The sequence below is a fragment of the Lolium perenne genome, chromosome 7 (assembly GCF_019359855.2).
Source record: "Lolium perenne isolate Kyuss_39 chromosome 7, Kyuss_2.0, whole genome shotgun sequence".
Taxonomy (NCBI): Eukaryota; Viridiplantae; Streptophyta; class Magnoliopsida; order Poales; family Poaceae; genus Lolium; species Lolium perenne.
The window spans coordinates 190776668-190793719 of NC_067250.2; positions in this window are offsets into that span (position 1 = coordinate 190776668).

Consider the following 17052-nt stretch of genomic DNA (forward strand, 5'->3'; position numbering starts at 1 on the left):
ATGCCGACGATATTTCCTGGCGTCCCTGCTAGCCCGACGATCTCTTTCGTCGTCGTCATTGTATCGCCGGCGTTGGTCGTACTGACGCTCATATTTGTTGAGGAGATGATCAGAGAGAGGTCGCTGTTATCGCACATTCTTCACTTCTCCCTCTGTGATGTAGCGCTTGCCATCGTGTCGGGGCCGGTCGCGCAGAACGGCCTCCTCTTTGTCCTTGTCACGAGAGCGGTTGCCCTCGTCTCTGTCCTTACCAGGGTAGTGTACAGGTCCGACCATGTTAATTCTGAACGAGAATCCTGGCTGGCACCTCCCGGGGTAAGCGTACTCCACCATGTTAACGGCGGGGAAGGGGTGTGTGTCAACTTTCATGGCATACTGGCTGAAAATTAGACGCCCTTGTTCTATCGCCGTTTGGATCTGCTGACGCCACACCCTGCAGTTGTTGGTGGTATGGGTGAACGTGTTATGCCACTTGCAATATGGCTTTCCGTTCAGCTCTTGCGCCGTAGGGATTTTATGGCCTTCGGGTAACTTCAGCTGCTTCTCCTTGAGTAAGAGGTCAAAAATCGGCTCAGCTTTGCTTACGTCGAAGTCAAACCCTCTTGGAGGACCTTGTGGCTTAACCCACTGCAAGACACGGGGTTTGCCCCCCGAGTCCATTCAGCTACTGCTACCTCCTGATCTCCTGCAGAGCCTTCATCTTCCTCTGTTTCAACCAGGACTACCGCACGCTTGAACTTGTCCTGGTACAACTCTGGGTGGCGCTGTTCATATAATGATAGTTTCTGAACCATATGCGCCAGAGAAGCGTACTCTGCTTGGGAAGCCATATCCTTGATCGACGATGCGAGACCCACCACCGCCAGCTCGACTGCTTCCTTTTCAGTCAAACGAGCCCGAATAGCATCGGTTCCTGATGGTCCTGAAGCGCTGGATGTATTCTGACACTGTTTCTCCGCGCTTCTGTCGTACTTGTGCTAGATCGGCAATGCCGGCCTCGGAAGCCTCTGAGTGGTACTGCATGTGGAATTGCTCTTCCATCTGCTAACAAGTCCGGATTGAATCTGGTGGCAGCGAGGTGTACCACCCGAAAGCCGATCCTGTGAGGGACTGTGCGAAGAACCTCACACGTAATGGGTCCGATGCTGAGATCGTGCCCAACTGCGCCAAATATCGGCTCACATGCTCGATTGAACTGGAGCCTTCTGACCCGCTAAACTTGGAGAATTCAGGGAGCCGATATTTGGGTGGTAGTGGGATCAAATCGTATTCGTCGGGGTACGGCTTGAAATAGCCGATTGCCCTCCTTTTCGGCACCATGCCGAACTGGTCTCTCAAGATTGCACCGATCTGATCCACGGTGCTAGCTACAGGAGTCGAGCTTTGAAGATTTGCTGGAGTGGCATACTTAGCTAGCCACGCCTGCTTCTCAAGTTCTGAGCTAGCTGCAGGAGTCGAGCTTTGAAGGTTCGTTGGAGTGGCATACTTAGCTAGCCACGCCTGCTTTTCAAGATCTGATCCAGAAGCTCCTCCTGCTGTTCCAGAAATCTCTGCTGTTGCAGTCTGGCTCGTGCGTGCCCAGCTACTGCAGTCTGGCACATATGTGCACATGTATCCGTGCGGGATCTCCTTAGGCGCCTCGTACAAGAACTGGTAATCACTAGGATCGCCACCGATCTTGTAGACGACATATGCCGGTGAATTCGGCACTTCTGGTGCTGCCAGCGCGAATGGCAGTGGTGGTCTGGTCTGGAGTGGTATCTCTCCTTGGTGAGTCCCTAGAGCAGGTCCTGATGGAGAGTACTGATGCTTCATGATTTCCTGGACCACGCGCAGCGCGACACGCTCCAAAGCGTTCACCAGGCTCTCAGAATGGCGGTGTAGCGAATGAGCTACCATGTGATTCACCACCTGACGCAGAGAACTGGTGCGTTCTTCTGAAGGAGTAGACAGGTCCACTCCATCGAGCGCGCCTTCAGGTGAGAACCCTTTCCACCTGATGTCGTGTGAGCGGGTTCTCTGGAAAGAGCCGATGAGGTCGGCTTCGAAGAGAGCTTTGACATCGTCATACTTCTTCTTGAGCTCCTCCGTCAGATCCTCGTACGTGACTGGATCTTCTGCCATCTCTGATGCGGATGACGATGCAGTTGATGTCGAAGACGGTCCCACCGAGCGTGCCAGAATGTGTTGGCGTCCGAAACCCACCGGCGAGTAGCGACGGGCAACACGTAGAGCCGGGAGGCTCCCAGAACTGCGGTTGGCCCTGGTCCCTCGAGCGACGGCCCGCAAAGCTCCGGCACGCACGTCCGATGCTGGTGCAAGGGCGTGCCACCTGACCTATACCTGGTCAGGAAGGTGATGGATTGCTTCGCTTAGTTTCCTGCATGGCATACACGTAAACATTAAATACGAGCCTCGATCGGCTCTCAGGTTGTCCTGTGAATCGGCTCAAGGAGCCGATCCACCCATGATTCGTATGAGATCTACGATAACATGGTGGTCCTGCTTGATCAATATTCAGTTAAAATGACCTACGACGATTTAGGGTTTTCACCACATAATCGGAACATCCTACACGTGATTGAGCCTGGCAGCCACGCAAGATGATAATAAACCAGCCCTAGATAAGGCCTAAAAACCAACATCAAGTTGATTCCCGGAACATCTTATCTAGGGCTAGCAAACTACACCCTACGTGCTACTGGATCCTTCAACCCGTTTGCAAGGCCTAACTATGTAGATATTAAACTAATCCTTGAAGAACAAGGAGCAACCATAACGGATCGGATCTGCTAAACACGGATCAAGCAAGGTGCTGCCCTTACACCTAAGATAGGTGTAAAGGCAGCTAGATGTCTAAGGGTAGCATAGATAAAGCATATATCACGGTAGAACAATGCTAACCCTAACACATCTATGATAACTACGTTGCTCGCCATCAACAAGGCTTCAGCACGAGCAACGCATGAACAACGAATAAACGTATACTGCCTAGATCGCAAGATGCGATCTAGGCAGCATGATGCTTACCTGGAAGAAACCCTCGAAACAAGGGGTGGCGATGCGCCTAGATTGATTTGTTGTGAACGTGATTGTCCTCTTTCTCAATAACCCTAGATACATATTTATAGTCCGTAGACTCTCTAACGTGGGAATAATCCCAACCGTGCACGAGCTAAACTCCTTTAATCCTAACCGACACGTATCCTACTATATTTACAGATACACGAGCAATCTAGCCCAAACTCCTTGTACAAGGCCGATTCATGTATATTTTGTATGTATATTCTCCAAGCCCATCTCAATTACGGCCCACCTCTGATCCGGTTAAATTCTGGTGATAACAAGAGGTTTCTGTCACTCCCCCAGATTCACGGAGACATGAACCCACTATCGAGCATAAATACTCCCTCTTGGAGTTACTAGCAAAAACTTGGCCAGAGCCTCTACTAATAACGGAGAGCATGCAAGATCATAAACAACACATAGATATAAATTGATAATCAACATAACATAGTATTCTCTATCCATCGGATCCCAACAAACACAACATATAGCATTACAGATAGATGATCTTGATCATGTTTGGCAGCTCACAAGATCCGACAATGAAGCATAATGAGGAGAAGACAACCATCTAGCTACTGCTATGGACCCATAGTCCAGGGGTGAACTACTCACTCATCACTCCGGAGGCGACCATGGCGGTGTAGAGTCCTCCGGGAGATGAATCCCCTCTCCGGCAGGGTGCCGGAGGCGATCTCCTGAATCCCCCGAGATGGGATTGGCGGCGGCGGCGTCTCTGGAAGGTTTTCCGTATCGTGGCTCTCGGTACTGGGGGTTTCGCGATGAAGGCTATTTGTAGGCGGAAGGGCAGGTCAGGGGCGTCACGAGGGGCCCAGATGATAGGGTGGCGCGGCCAGGGCTTGGGCCGCGCCGCCCTATCTCCTGGTCGCCTCGTGGCCCCACTTCGTTGACTCTCCGGTCTTCTGGAAGCTTCGTGTGAAAATAGGCCCCTGGGCGTTGATTTCGTCCAATTCCGAGAATATTTCCTTACTAGGATTTCTGAAACCAAAAACAGCAGACAGCAAGAATCGGCTCTTCGGCATCTCGTTAATAGGTTAGTGCCGGAATATGCATAAATATGACATAAAGTATGCATAAAACATGTAGATATCATCAATAATGTGGCATGGAACATAAGAAATTATCGATACATCGGAGACGTATCAACGATGCGCGTTGGAAACGGATCCAAAGTTGATGTGATCGCTGTCGGCACACTTCCTCTACATCTACCTTCGGGATTAGTTTTAAGCCTAAATAATTGTTATTTTGTACCCGCGTTGAGCATGAACATTATATCTGGATCTTGTTTAATGCAAGACGGTTATTCATTCAAGTCTGAGAATAATGATTGTTCTATTTTTATGAATAATATCTTTTATGGTCGAGCACCTGAAAAGAATGGCTTATTTCTGTTAGATCTCGATAGTAGTGATACGCATATACATAAACATTAATGCTAAGCGAATTAAATTGAATGATAATTCTACTTATATGTGGTAATCGCTGCCTTGGTCATATTGGAGTGAAACGCATGAAGAAACTCCATACCGATGGATTACTTGAATCACTTGACTTTGAGTCACTTGATAGATGCGAAGCATGTCTAATGGGAAAAATGACTAAGACTCCATTTTCTGGTATGATGGAGCGAGCTACTGACTTATTGGAAATCATACATACCGATGTGTGCGGACCAATGAGTGTAGCATCGCGTGGTGGTTATCGTTATGTTCTAACCTTCACAGATGATCTGAGTAGATATGGGTATATCTATTTCATGAAACATAAATCCGAAACTTTCGAGAAGTTTAAGGAATTCCAAAGTGAAGTAGAAAATCAACGTAACAAGAAGATTAAATTTCTACGATCTGATCGCGGAGGTGAATATCTGAGTTATGAGTTTGGCATGCATTTAAAGAAATGCGGAATACTTTCACAATTGACACCGCCGGGAACACTACACCGAAACGGTGTGTCCGAACGTCGTAATCGAACTCTCTTAGATATGGTTCGTTCTATGATGTCTCTTACTGATTTGCCATTATCTTTTTGGAGTTATGCATTAGAGACAGCCGCATTCATTTTAAATGGAGCACCATCAAAATCCGTAGAAACGACACCGTATGAATTATGGTTTAATAAGAAACCTAAGCTGTCGTTCCTTAAAGTTTGGGGTTGCGAAGCCTATGTAAAGAAGTTACAACCGGACAAGCTAGAACCCAAAGCGGAGAAATGCGTCTTCATTGGATACCCTAAGGAAACTATAGGGTACACTTTCTATCACAGATCCGAAGGCAAAATCTTTGTTGCTAAGAACGGAACCTTTCTTGAGAAAGAATTTCTCACTAAAGAAGTGACTGGAAGAAAAGTAGAAGTCGATGAGATTTATGAATCTATACTTGTTGATCAGAGTAGCGCAGTACCGGAAGTTGTACCTGTACCGCCTACACCAGCAACAGAGGAAGCTAATGATAATGATCATGAAACTTCGAACGATGAAACTACTGAACCTCGCAGATCGACAAGGGAACGTGCCACTCCTGATTGGTATGATCCTTGTCTAAATGTCATGATTGTGGACAACAATGATGAGGACCCTGCGATGTATGAAGAAGCGATGATGAGCCCAGATTCCAACAAATGGCAAGAAGCCATGAAATCCGAAATGGGATCCATGTATGATAACAAAGTATGGACTTTGGTAGACTTACCTGATAGCCGCAAGGCTGTCGAGAATAAATGGATCTTCAAGAGAAAAACAGATGCTGATGGTAATATTACTGTCTATAAAGCTCGACTTGTCGGAAAGGGTTTCCGACAAATTCAAGGAGTTGACTACGATGAGACTTTCTCACCTGTAGCGAAGCTAAAATCTGTGAGGATTTTGTTAGCAATAGCTGCATTTTTCGATTATGAGATTCTGCAGATGGATGTCAAAACGGCGTTCCTTAATGGAGACATTGAGGAAGAGTTGTATATGGTACAACCCAAAGGTTTTGTCGATCCTAAAAATGCTGACAAAGTATGCAAACTTCAGCGTTCAATCTATGGACTGAAGCAAGCATCAAGAAGTTGGAACCGACGCTTTGATAAGGTGATCAAAGACTTCGGGTTTATACAGTGCCATGGAGAGGCCTGTATTTACAAGAAAGTGAGTGGGAGCTTGATGTCTACGTTCCCCCTCCTTTCCTGTAGACAGTGTTGGGCCTCCAAGAGCAGAGGTTTGTAGAACAGCAGCAAGTTTTCCCTTAAGTGGATCACCCAAGGTTTATCGAACTCAGGGAGGAAGAGGTCAAAGATATCCCTCTCATGCAACCCTGCAACCACAAAGCAAGAAGTCTCTTGTGTCCCCAACACACCTAATAGGTGCACTAGTTCGGCGAAGAGATAGTGAAATACAGGTGGTATAAATAAGTATGAGCAGTAGCAACGGTGCCAGACAATAGCTTGCTGGCGTGTAGCTGATGGTGGTAGTATTGCAGCAGTAGTAACGCAGTAAAACAGTAAACAAGCAGCGATAGCAGTATTTAGGAACAAGGCCTAGGGATTACACTTTCACTAGTGGACACTCTCAACATTGATCACATAACAGAATAGATGAATGCATACTCTACACTTTTGTTGGATGATGAACACATTGCGTAGGATAACACGAACCCTCAATGCCGGAGTTAACAAGCTCCACAATAATGCTCATATTTTAGTAACCTTTAGTGTAAGATAGATCAAAAGACTAAACCAAGTACTAACATAGCATGCACACTGTCACCTTCATGCATATGTAGGAGGAATAGATCACATCAATATTATCATAGCAATAGTTAACTTCGCAATCTACAAGAGATCATGATCATAGCATAAACCAAGTACTAACACGGTGCACACACTGTCACCTTTACACACGTGCTGGAGGAATAGAACTACTTTAATAACTTTGCTAGAGTAGCACATAGATAGTAGTGATACAAAACTCATATGAATCTCAATCATGTAAAGCAGCTCATGAGATTATTGTATTGAGGTACATGGAGAGAGATTAACCACATAGCTACTGGTACAGCCCTGAGCCTCGATGGAGAACTACTCCCTCCTCATGGGAGCAGCAGCGGTGATGAAGATGGCGGCGGAGATGGCAGCGGTGTCGATGGAGAAGCCTTCCGGGGGCACTTCCCCGCTCCGGCAGCGTGCCGGAACAGAGATCCTGTCCCCCAGATCTTGGCGTCGCGATGGCGGCGGCTCTGGAAGGTTTCTGTGGTTTTCGCCGAACGTATCAGGGTTTTCGATCCAGGGGCTTTATATAGGCGAAGAGGCGGCGCAGGAGGGTCGAAGGGGTGCCCACACCATAGGGTGGCGCGGGCCCCCCCTGGCCGCGCTGGCCTAGGGTTTGGGTGGCCTGTGCCCCCTCCCTGGTGGCTCTCGGGTGTTCTGGATGCTTCCGATGAAAATAGGAACCTGGGCGTTGATTTCGTCCGATTCCGAGAATATTTCGTTACTAGGATTTCTGAAACCAAAAACAGCAGAAAACAGGAACTGGCACTTCGGCATCTTGTTAATAGGTTAGTTCCAGAAAATGCACGAATATGACATAAAGTGTGCATAAAACATGTAGATAACATCAATAATGTGGCATGGAACATAAGAAATTATCGATACGTCGGAGACGTATCAGCATCCCCAAGCTTAGTTCTGCTCGTCCCGAGCAGGTAAAACGATAACACAGATAATTTCTGGAGTGACATGCCATCATAACCTTGATCATACTATTTGTAAAGCATATGTAGTGAATGCAGCGATCAAAACAATGTATATGACATGAGTAAACAAGTGAATCATAAAGCAAAGACTTTTCATGAATAGCACTTCAAGACAAGCATCAATAAGTCTTGCATAAGAGTTAACTCATAAAGCAATAATTTAAAGTAAAGGCATTGAAGCAACACAATGGAAGATTAAGTTTCAGCGGTTGCTTTCAACTTGTAACATGTATATCTCATGGATAGTTGTCAATGCAAAGCAATATAACAAATGCAATATGCAAATATGTAGGAATCAATGCACAGTTCACACAAGTGTTTGCTTCTTGAGATGGAGAGAAATAGGTGAACTGACTCAACAATAAAAGTAAAAGAATGGTCCTCCATAGAGGAAAAGCATCGGTTGCTATATTTGTGCTAGAGCTTTGATTTTGAAAACATGAAACAATTTTGTCAACGGTAGTAATAAAGCATATGTATCATGTAAATTATATCTTACAAGTTGCAAGCCTCATGCATAGTATACTAATAGTGCCCGCACCTTGTCCTAATTAGCTTGGACTACCGGATCATCACAATGCACATGTTTTAACCAAGTGTCACAAAGGGGTACCTCTATGCCGCCTGTACAAAGGTCTAAGGAGAAAGCTCGCATTGGATTTCTCGCTATTGATTATTCTTCAACTTAGACATCCATACCGGGACAACATAGACAACAGATAATGGACTCCTCTTTTATGCATAAGCATGTAACAACAATTAATAATTTTCTCATTTGAGATTGAGGATATATGTCCAAAACTGAAACTTCCACCATGGATCATGGCTTTAGTTGGCGGCCCAATGTTCTTCTCTAACAATATGCATGCTTAACCATAAGGTGGTAGATCTCTCTTACTTCAGACAAGACGGACATGCATAGCAACTCACATGAAATTCAACAAAGAGTAGTTGATGGCGTCCCCAGTAAACATGGTTATCGCACAACAAGCAACTTAATAAGAGATAAAGTGCATAATTACATATTCAATACCACAATAGTTTTTAAGCTATTTGTCCCATGAGCTATATATTGCAAAGGTGAATGATAAAAATTTTAAAGGTAGCACTCAAGCAATTTACTTTGGAATGGCGGAGAAATACCATGTAGTAGGTAGGTATAGTGGACACAAATGGCATAGTGGTTGGCTCAAGTATTTTGGATGCATGAGAAGTATTCCCTCTCGATACAAGGTTTAGGCTAGCAAGGCTTATTTGAAACAAACACAAGGATGAACCGGTGCAGCAAAACTCACATAAAAGACATATTGAAAACATTATAAGACTCTACACCGTCTTCCTTGTTGTTCAAACTCAATACTAGAAATTATCTAGACCTTAGAGAAACCAAATATGCAAACCAAATTTTAGCATGCTCTATGTATTTCTTTATTAATGGGTGCAAAGCATATGATGCAAGAGCTTAATCATGAGCACAACAATTGCAAAGTATCACATTACCCAAGACATTAATAGCAATTACTACATGTATCATTTTCCAATTCCAACCATATAACAATTTAACGAAGAAGAAACTTCGCCATGAATATTATGAGCTAAGAACACATGTGTTCATACGAACCAGCGGAGCGTGTCTCTCTCCCACACAAGCATTTATTCAAACAAAAACAAAAACAAGAAACATACAGACGCTCCAAGTAAAGCACATAAGATGTGATGGAATAAAAATATAGTTTCAGGGGAGGAACCTGATAATGTTGTCGATGAAGAAGGGGATGCCTTGGGCATCCCCAAGCTTAGACGCTTGAGTCTTCTTAATATATGCAGGGGTGAACCACCGGGGCATCCCCAAGCTTAGAGCTTTCACTCTCCTTGATCATGTTGCATCATACTCCTCTCTTGATCCTTGAAAACTTCCTCCACACCAAACTCGAAACAACTCATTAGAGGGTTAGTGCACAATATAAATTAACATATTCAGAGGTGACACAATCATTCTTAACACTTCTGGACATTGCATAATGCTACTGGACATTAGTGGATCAAAGAAATTCATCCAACATAGCAAAAGAGGCAATGCGAAATAAAAGGCAGAATCTGTCAAAACAGAACAGTTCGTATTGACGAATTTTAAAATGGCACCAGACTTGCTCAGATGAAAATGCTCAAATTGAATGAAAGTTGCGTACATATCTGAGGATCATGCACGTAAATTGGCTTAATTTTCTGAGCTACCTACAGGGAGGTGGACCCAGATTAGTGACAGCAAAGAAATCTGGAACTGCGCAGTAATCCAAATCTAGTACTTACTTTTCTATCAACGGCTTTACTTGGCACAACAAAACACAAAACTAAGATAAGGAGAGGTAGCTACAGTAGTAAACAACTTCCAAGACACAAAATAAAAACAAAGTACTGTAGCAAAATAACACATGGGTTATCTCCCAAGAAGTTCTTTTCTTTATAGCCATTAAGATGGGCTCAGCAGTTTTAATGATGCACTCGCAAGAAATAGTATTTGAAGCAAAAGAGAGCATCAAGAGGCAAATTAAAAACACATTTAAGTCTAACATGCTTCCTATGCAAAGGAATCTTGTAAATAAACAAGTTCATGAAGAGCAAAGTAACAAGCATAGGAAGATAAATCAAGTGTAGTTTGAAAAATTTCAGCACATAGAGAGGCATTTTAGTAACATGAAAATTTCCACAACCATATTTTCCTCTCTCATAATAACTTTCAGTAGTAACATGAGCAAACTCAACAATATAACCATCACATAAAGCATTCTTATCATGAGTCTCATGCATAAAATTATTACTCTCCACATAAGCATAATCAATTTTATTAGTTGTAGTGGGAGCAAATTCAACAAAGTAGCTATCATTATTATTCTCATCATCAAATATAGGAGACATAGTATAATCACAACAAAATTTACTCTCCATAGTAGGTGGCACCAAAAGACCACTATCATTATAATCATCATATATGGGAGGCAAAGTATCATCAAAGAAAATTTTCTCCTCAATGCTTGGGGGACTAAAAAGATCATGAAAACCAGCTTCCCCAAGCTTAGAACTTTCTACATTATTATCAACAATGGTGTTCAAAGCGTTCATACTAATATTACTACCAGCATGCAAATAAGATTCCATAGGTTTTTTAATTTTCGCATCAAACAATCCATGTTTTAAATCAGGAAATAGCAATAGAAGCTCATTCTTGTCCATTATGCCAAACTAGTGTAAACAAGAAACAAAAAGATGCAATTGCAGGATCTAAAGGAAATAGCTTTGAGTACTTACAGCGCTGGGAAAATAGCTTAGTAGCTGAGGTCCGGAGTGTGAGTACCTTTTACCTTTCCTCCCCGGCAACGGCGCCAGAAAATAGCTTGATGTCTACGTTCCCCCTCCTTTCCTGTAGACAGTGTTGGGCCTCCAAGAGCAGAGGTTTGTAGAACAGCAGCAAGTTTTCCCTTAAGTGGATCACCCAAGGTTTATCGAACTCAGGGAGGAAGAGGTCAAAGATATCCCTCTCATGCAACCCTGCAACCACAAAGCAAGAAGTCTCTTGTGTCCCCAACACACCTAATAGGTGCACTAGTTCGGCGAAGAGATAGTGAAATACAGGTGGTATAAATAAGTATGAGCAGTAGCAACGGTGCCAGACAATAGCTTGCTGGCGTGTAGCTGATGGTGGTAGTATTGCAGCAGTAGTAACGCAGTAAAACAGTAAACAAGCAGCGATAGCAGTATTTAGGAACAAGGCCTAGGGATTACACTTTCACTAGTGGACACTCTCAACATTGATCACATAACAGAATAGATGAATGCATACTCTACACTTTTGTTGGATGATGAACACATTGCGTAGGATTACACGAACCCTCAATGCCGGAGTTAACAAGCTCCACAATAATGCTCATATTTTAGTAACCTTTAGTGTAAGATAGATCAAAAGACTAAACCAAGTACTAACATAGCATGCACACTGTCACCTTCATGCATATGTAGGAGGAATAGATCACATCAATATTATCATAGCAATAGTTAACTTCGCAATCTACAAGAGATCATGATCATAGCATAAACCAAGTACTAACACGGTGCACACACTGTCACCTTTACACACGTGCTGGAGGAATAGAACTACTTTAATAACTTTGCTAGAGTAGCACATAGATAGTAGTGATACAAAACTCATATGAATCTCAATCATGTAAAGCAGCTCATGAGATTATTGTATTGAGGTACATGGAGAGAGATTAACCACATAGCTACTGGTACAGCCCCGAGCCTCGATGGAGAACTACTCCCTCCTCATGGGAGCAGCAGCGGTGATGAAGATGGCGGTGGAGATGGCAGCGGTGTCGATGGAGAAGCCTTCCGGGGGCACTTCCCCGCTCCGGCAGCGTGCCGGAACAGAGATCCTGTCCCCGCATCTTGGCGTCGCGATGGCGGCGGCTCTGGAAGGTTTCTGTGGTTTTCGCCGAACGTATCAGGGTTTTCGATCCAGGGGCTTTATATAGGCGAAGAGGCGGCGCAGGAGGGTCGAAGGGGTGCCCACACCATAGGGTGGCGCGGGCCCCCCCCTGGCCGCGCCGGCCTAGGGTTTGGGTGGCCTGTGCCCCCTCCCTGGTGGCTCTCGGGTGTTCTGGATGCTTCCGATGAAAATAGGAACCTGGGCGTTGATTTCGTCCGATTCCGAGAATATTTCGTTACTAGGATTTCTGAAACCAAAAACAGCAGAAAACAGGAACTGGCACTTCGGCATCTTGTTAATAGGTTAGTTCCAGAAAATGCACGAATATGACATAAAGTGTGCATAAAACATGTAGATAACATCAATAATGTGGCATGGAACATAAGAAATTATCGATACGTCGGAGACGTATCAGAGCTCTGTAGCATTCCTGATATTATATGTAGATGACATATTATTGATTGGGAATGATATAGAACTATTAAGCAGTGTAAAAGGTTATTTGAATAATAGTTTTTCAATGAAAGACCTTGGTGAAGCATCGTATATATTAGGCATCAAGATTTATAGAGATAGATCAAGATGCCTAATAGGGCTATCACAGAGTACATACCTGGACAAGATTCTAAAGAAGTTTAGAATGGACGAAAGTAAGAAAGGTTTCTTACCTATGTTACCAGGCAAGGTCTTGAGTAAGACTCAAGGACCGACTACGGCAGAAGAAAGAGAAAGGATGAGTAATATCCCCTATGCCTCGGCAGTAGGATCTATCATGTATGCCATGCTATGTACTAGACCGGATATAGCACATGCTATTAGTTTAACTAGCAGATATCAAAGTGATCCAGGAATGGAACACTGGACAGCGGTCAAGAATATCCTGAAGTACTTGAAAAGAACTAAGGATATGTTTCTTTGTTATGGAGGTGACCAAGAGCTCATTGTAAGCGGTTACACCGATGCAAGTTGGAACACTGATCCTGATGACTCTAAGTCACAGTCTGGGTACGTGTTTATATTGAATGGTGCTGCAGTAAGCTGGGCAAGCTCGAAGCAATGCACGGTGGTGAAGTCTTCAACAGAATCAGAGTACATAGCGGCTTCAGAGGCTTCATCAGAAGCGGTATGGATGAAGAGGTTCATTGTAGAGTTCGGTGTGGTTCCTAGTGCATTGGACCCACTAGTCATTTACTGTGACAACATGGGTGCCATCGCCAATGCGCAAGAACCAAGGTCACACAAGAGGCTGAAGCATATCAAGCTGCGTTACCACTCGATTCGCGAGTACATCGAAGATGGAGAAGTAAAGATTTGCAAAGTACACACTGATCTGAATGTAGCAGATCCGTTGACTAAAGCTCTCCCTAGGGCAAAGCATGACCAACACCAGAATGCCATGGGTGTTAGGTACCTTACAATGTAATCTAGATTATTGACTCTAGTGCAAGTGGGAGACTGAAGGATATATGCCCAAGAGGCAATAATAAAAGTGGTTATTATATATATTTATGTTTATGATAAATGTTTATATACCATGCTATAATTGTATTAACCGAAACATTGATACATGTGTGATATGTAAACAACAAAGAGTCCCTAGTATGCCTCTTAACTAGCTTGTTGATTAATGGATGATTAGTTTCATAATCATGAACATTGGATGTTATTAATAACAAGGTTATATCATTGTATGAATGATGTAATGGACACACCCAATTAAGCGTAGCATAAGATCACGTCATTAAGTTATTTGCTATAAGCTTTCAATACATAGTTACCTAGTCCTTATGACCATGAGATCATGTAAATCACTTATACCGGAAAGGTACTTTGATTATATCAAACGCCACTGTGTAAATGGGTGGTTATAAAGGTGGGATTAAGTATCCGGAAAGTATGAGTTGAGGCATATGGATCAACAGTGGGATTTGTCCATCCCGATGACGGATAGATATACTCTGGGCCCTCTCGGTGGAATATCGTCTAATGTCTTGCAAGCATATGAATAAGTTCATAAGAGACCACATACCACGGTACGAGTAAAGTGTACTTGTCAGGAGACGAGGTTGAACAAGGTATAGAGTGATACCGATGATCAAACCTCGGACAAGTAAAATATCGCGTGACAAAGGGTATTGGTATCGTATGTGAATGGTTCATTCGATCACTAAAGTCATCATTGAATATGTGGGAGCCATTATGGATCTCCAGATCCCGCTATTGGTTATTGGTCGGAGTGAGTACTCAACCATGTCCGCATAGTTCACGAACCGTAGGGTGACACACTTAAGGTTGGATGTTGAAATGGTAGAACTTGAATATGGAATGGAGTTCGAAGATTTGTTCGGAGTCCCGGATGAGATCCCGGACATCACGAGGAGTTCCGGAATGGTCCGGAGAATAAGATTCATATATAGGAAGTCATTTTATAAGATTTAAAATGATCTGGAAGGTTCTATGGAAGGTTCTAGAATGTTCTAGAAAAGTCCGGAAGAAACCACTTTGGAAGGCGGAGTCCCAAAGGGACTCCACCACCATGGCCGGCCAACCCTAAAGGGGAGGAGTCCCAAGTGGACTCCCCTAAGGGGGCCGGCCACCCCCTCCCAAGGAGGGGTGGGAATCCCACCTCTAGTGGGAGTCCTAGCTTGGGTATGTTTCATGTGATATGGAAGGTTTTGGTTTGGGGTCCTATTCGAAGACTTGTAGACCAACTCTTGGGTGTTCCACATATATAATGAGGGCCAAGGGGAGGGGGCCGGCCACCCCAAGACCACAAGGTGGCCGCACCCTCAAGTGGCCGGCGCCTCCCTCTCCCCAAACCCTAGCCGCCCCACTCCTCCTTCTTCCCCGCACGCTTAGCGAAGCTCCGCCGGGATTCTCCACCACCACCGACACCACGCCGTCGTGCTGCCGGATTCAAGAGGAGCTACTACTTCCGCTGCCCGCTGGAACGGGGAGGTGGACGTCGTCTTCATCAACAACCGAACGTGTGACCGAGTACGGAGGTGCTGCCCGTTCGTGGCGCCATGACCAAGATCTTCTACGCGCTTTTGCAAGCGGAAAGTGAACGTCTACCGCAGCAACAAGAGCCACATCTTGTAGGCTTTGGAATTCTTCAAGGGTGAGTCTCGATAATCCCCTCGTTGCTACCGTCTTCTAGATTGCATCTTGGCTTGGATTGCGTGTTCGCGGTAGGAAAATTTTTGTTTTCTATGCAACGTATCCCTACAACTACCACTAGCACTGGGGACAGATGGTGCTGTTGTGGACCTACAAGGAGCGCCGCGGCGCACACTATTAGCAGAGGCAGCAGCAGTAGAGAGACATGATGCCCGACCACCTGATGATGCCCCAACACCAGACGATGCCTGGCCCCTGTCCACATGGATACGAATTTTACCAATCCGGCAAGAAGCATTCAAAGCAAAAAAGAATTCCCAGATTGTCTTCGGAAATTAGTGGAACAAATCTTCGCTCCGGGCTGTTGAAATATTCGAAATGAACTGCATCGAAAGAGCTCCAGGTGTACTTATCGTAGATGTTAGCTTTGAAATCCCTCAACGAGATGGTGGTTGCAACCACCGCAGGGAAGTAAAACCCATTCTTATAGCGTTTAGAATCACGCGTAAAGCTAGAATCCAGCCTAACCACCAGCCGAAAAGCCAGCGCTGGATCCATCATATTCGAAAAGCAACGCAGTTAGTTGAGCAACAACGATTGGCGCTCAAAAACTGCGTATTGTTAATTCACATAAGCAGACGATGCTTACCCAGATGGAATCCATGCGTTAGATCCCTCCGATTCCCAATCTTCTCCACGGCTGACGGGAATAGGCGGCACACCAAACGGAAATACAAAGGGGACAGGGGTAGATCCAGATCTGGTGGAGGCGGAGCCCTCTCCACCTCCCGGGGATGGTGGCGGGGCGGGGCCGGCTCGGCGGCGGACGACGCCATAAGGTTGGTCGGCAGGACGGTGTGGCGGCGGAGGGGCGGTGTGTGAGCTCCTCCAGTCTCGGGCGGAGGGGAAAGCTTTGGGTCAGCTCTTCCAGTCAACAGTCAACACATTTCGAAAGCAACGGTCAAGTCAAAACCACCGCGGCTCTCTAGCTGTCACCGGTAACGGAAGGCCTGTGACCAGACGGCAACCCTCCCGTCCGAGCGTCTGCGAGGGGTTTCAAACTAGAGGGAGGAGAAAACTGAGGAAAAGTTAAGAGGCTGGAAAAAACTGAGTACAACTAACGAACCAGGGGCACGACAACAAAAAACCCTAGAATATAACCGCTTGAAATGGATCCAGATAATAGGCGGGGCGACATAACTTACCAAAAGACAGGTGGAAGGCATCGTAAGTAGACAATCTGAAAAGGCATGGTCAGCCTTCAAATTGCAATCAGGCAGTCGAACAAGAAAATTAACCGCCACAAATCGCTCCCAACATGTGGTCTGCTTTTTCTAAAGCATGGTTCATAGTACAACCCAATAATGAACCATAAGAAGAACCAACCTGTGGTTGATTGGTTAGGAGGGCAGTGACACCCACAGCTCAGCAGAGTTCAAATCTCAGGTTTGACACTTTGGTGTCTCATTAAAGGCGGAATATTCTTCAGTTGATGGCGATGTTCCCATTGATAGCGAGACGCATGTGGTGACTTCGTCAATCTCAAGACCCATCGAATGAAGGTTCTTGGACGCAATCTCTCAAAAATGCTCATAGGGGTAGGATGCGCGTGCGTGTGCGTGCGTG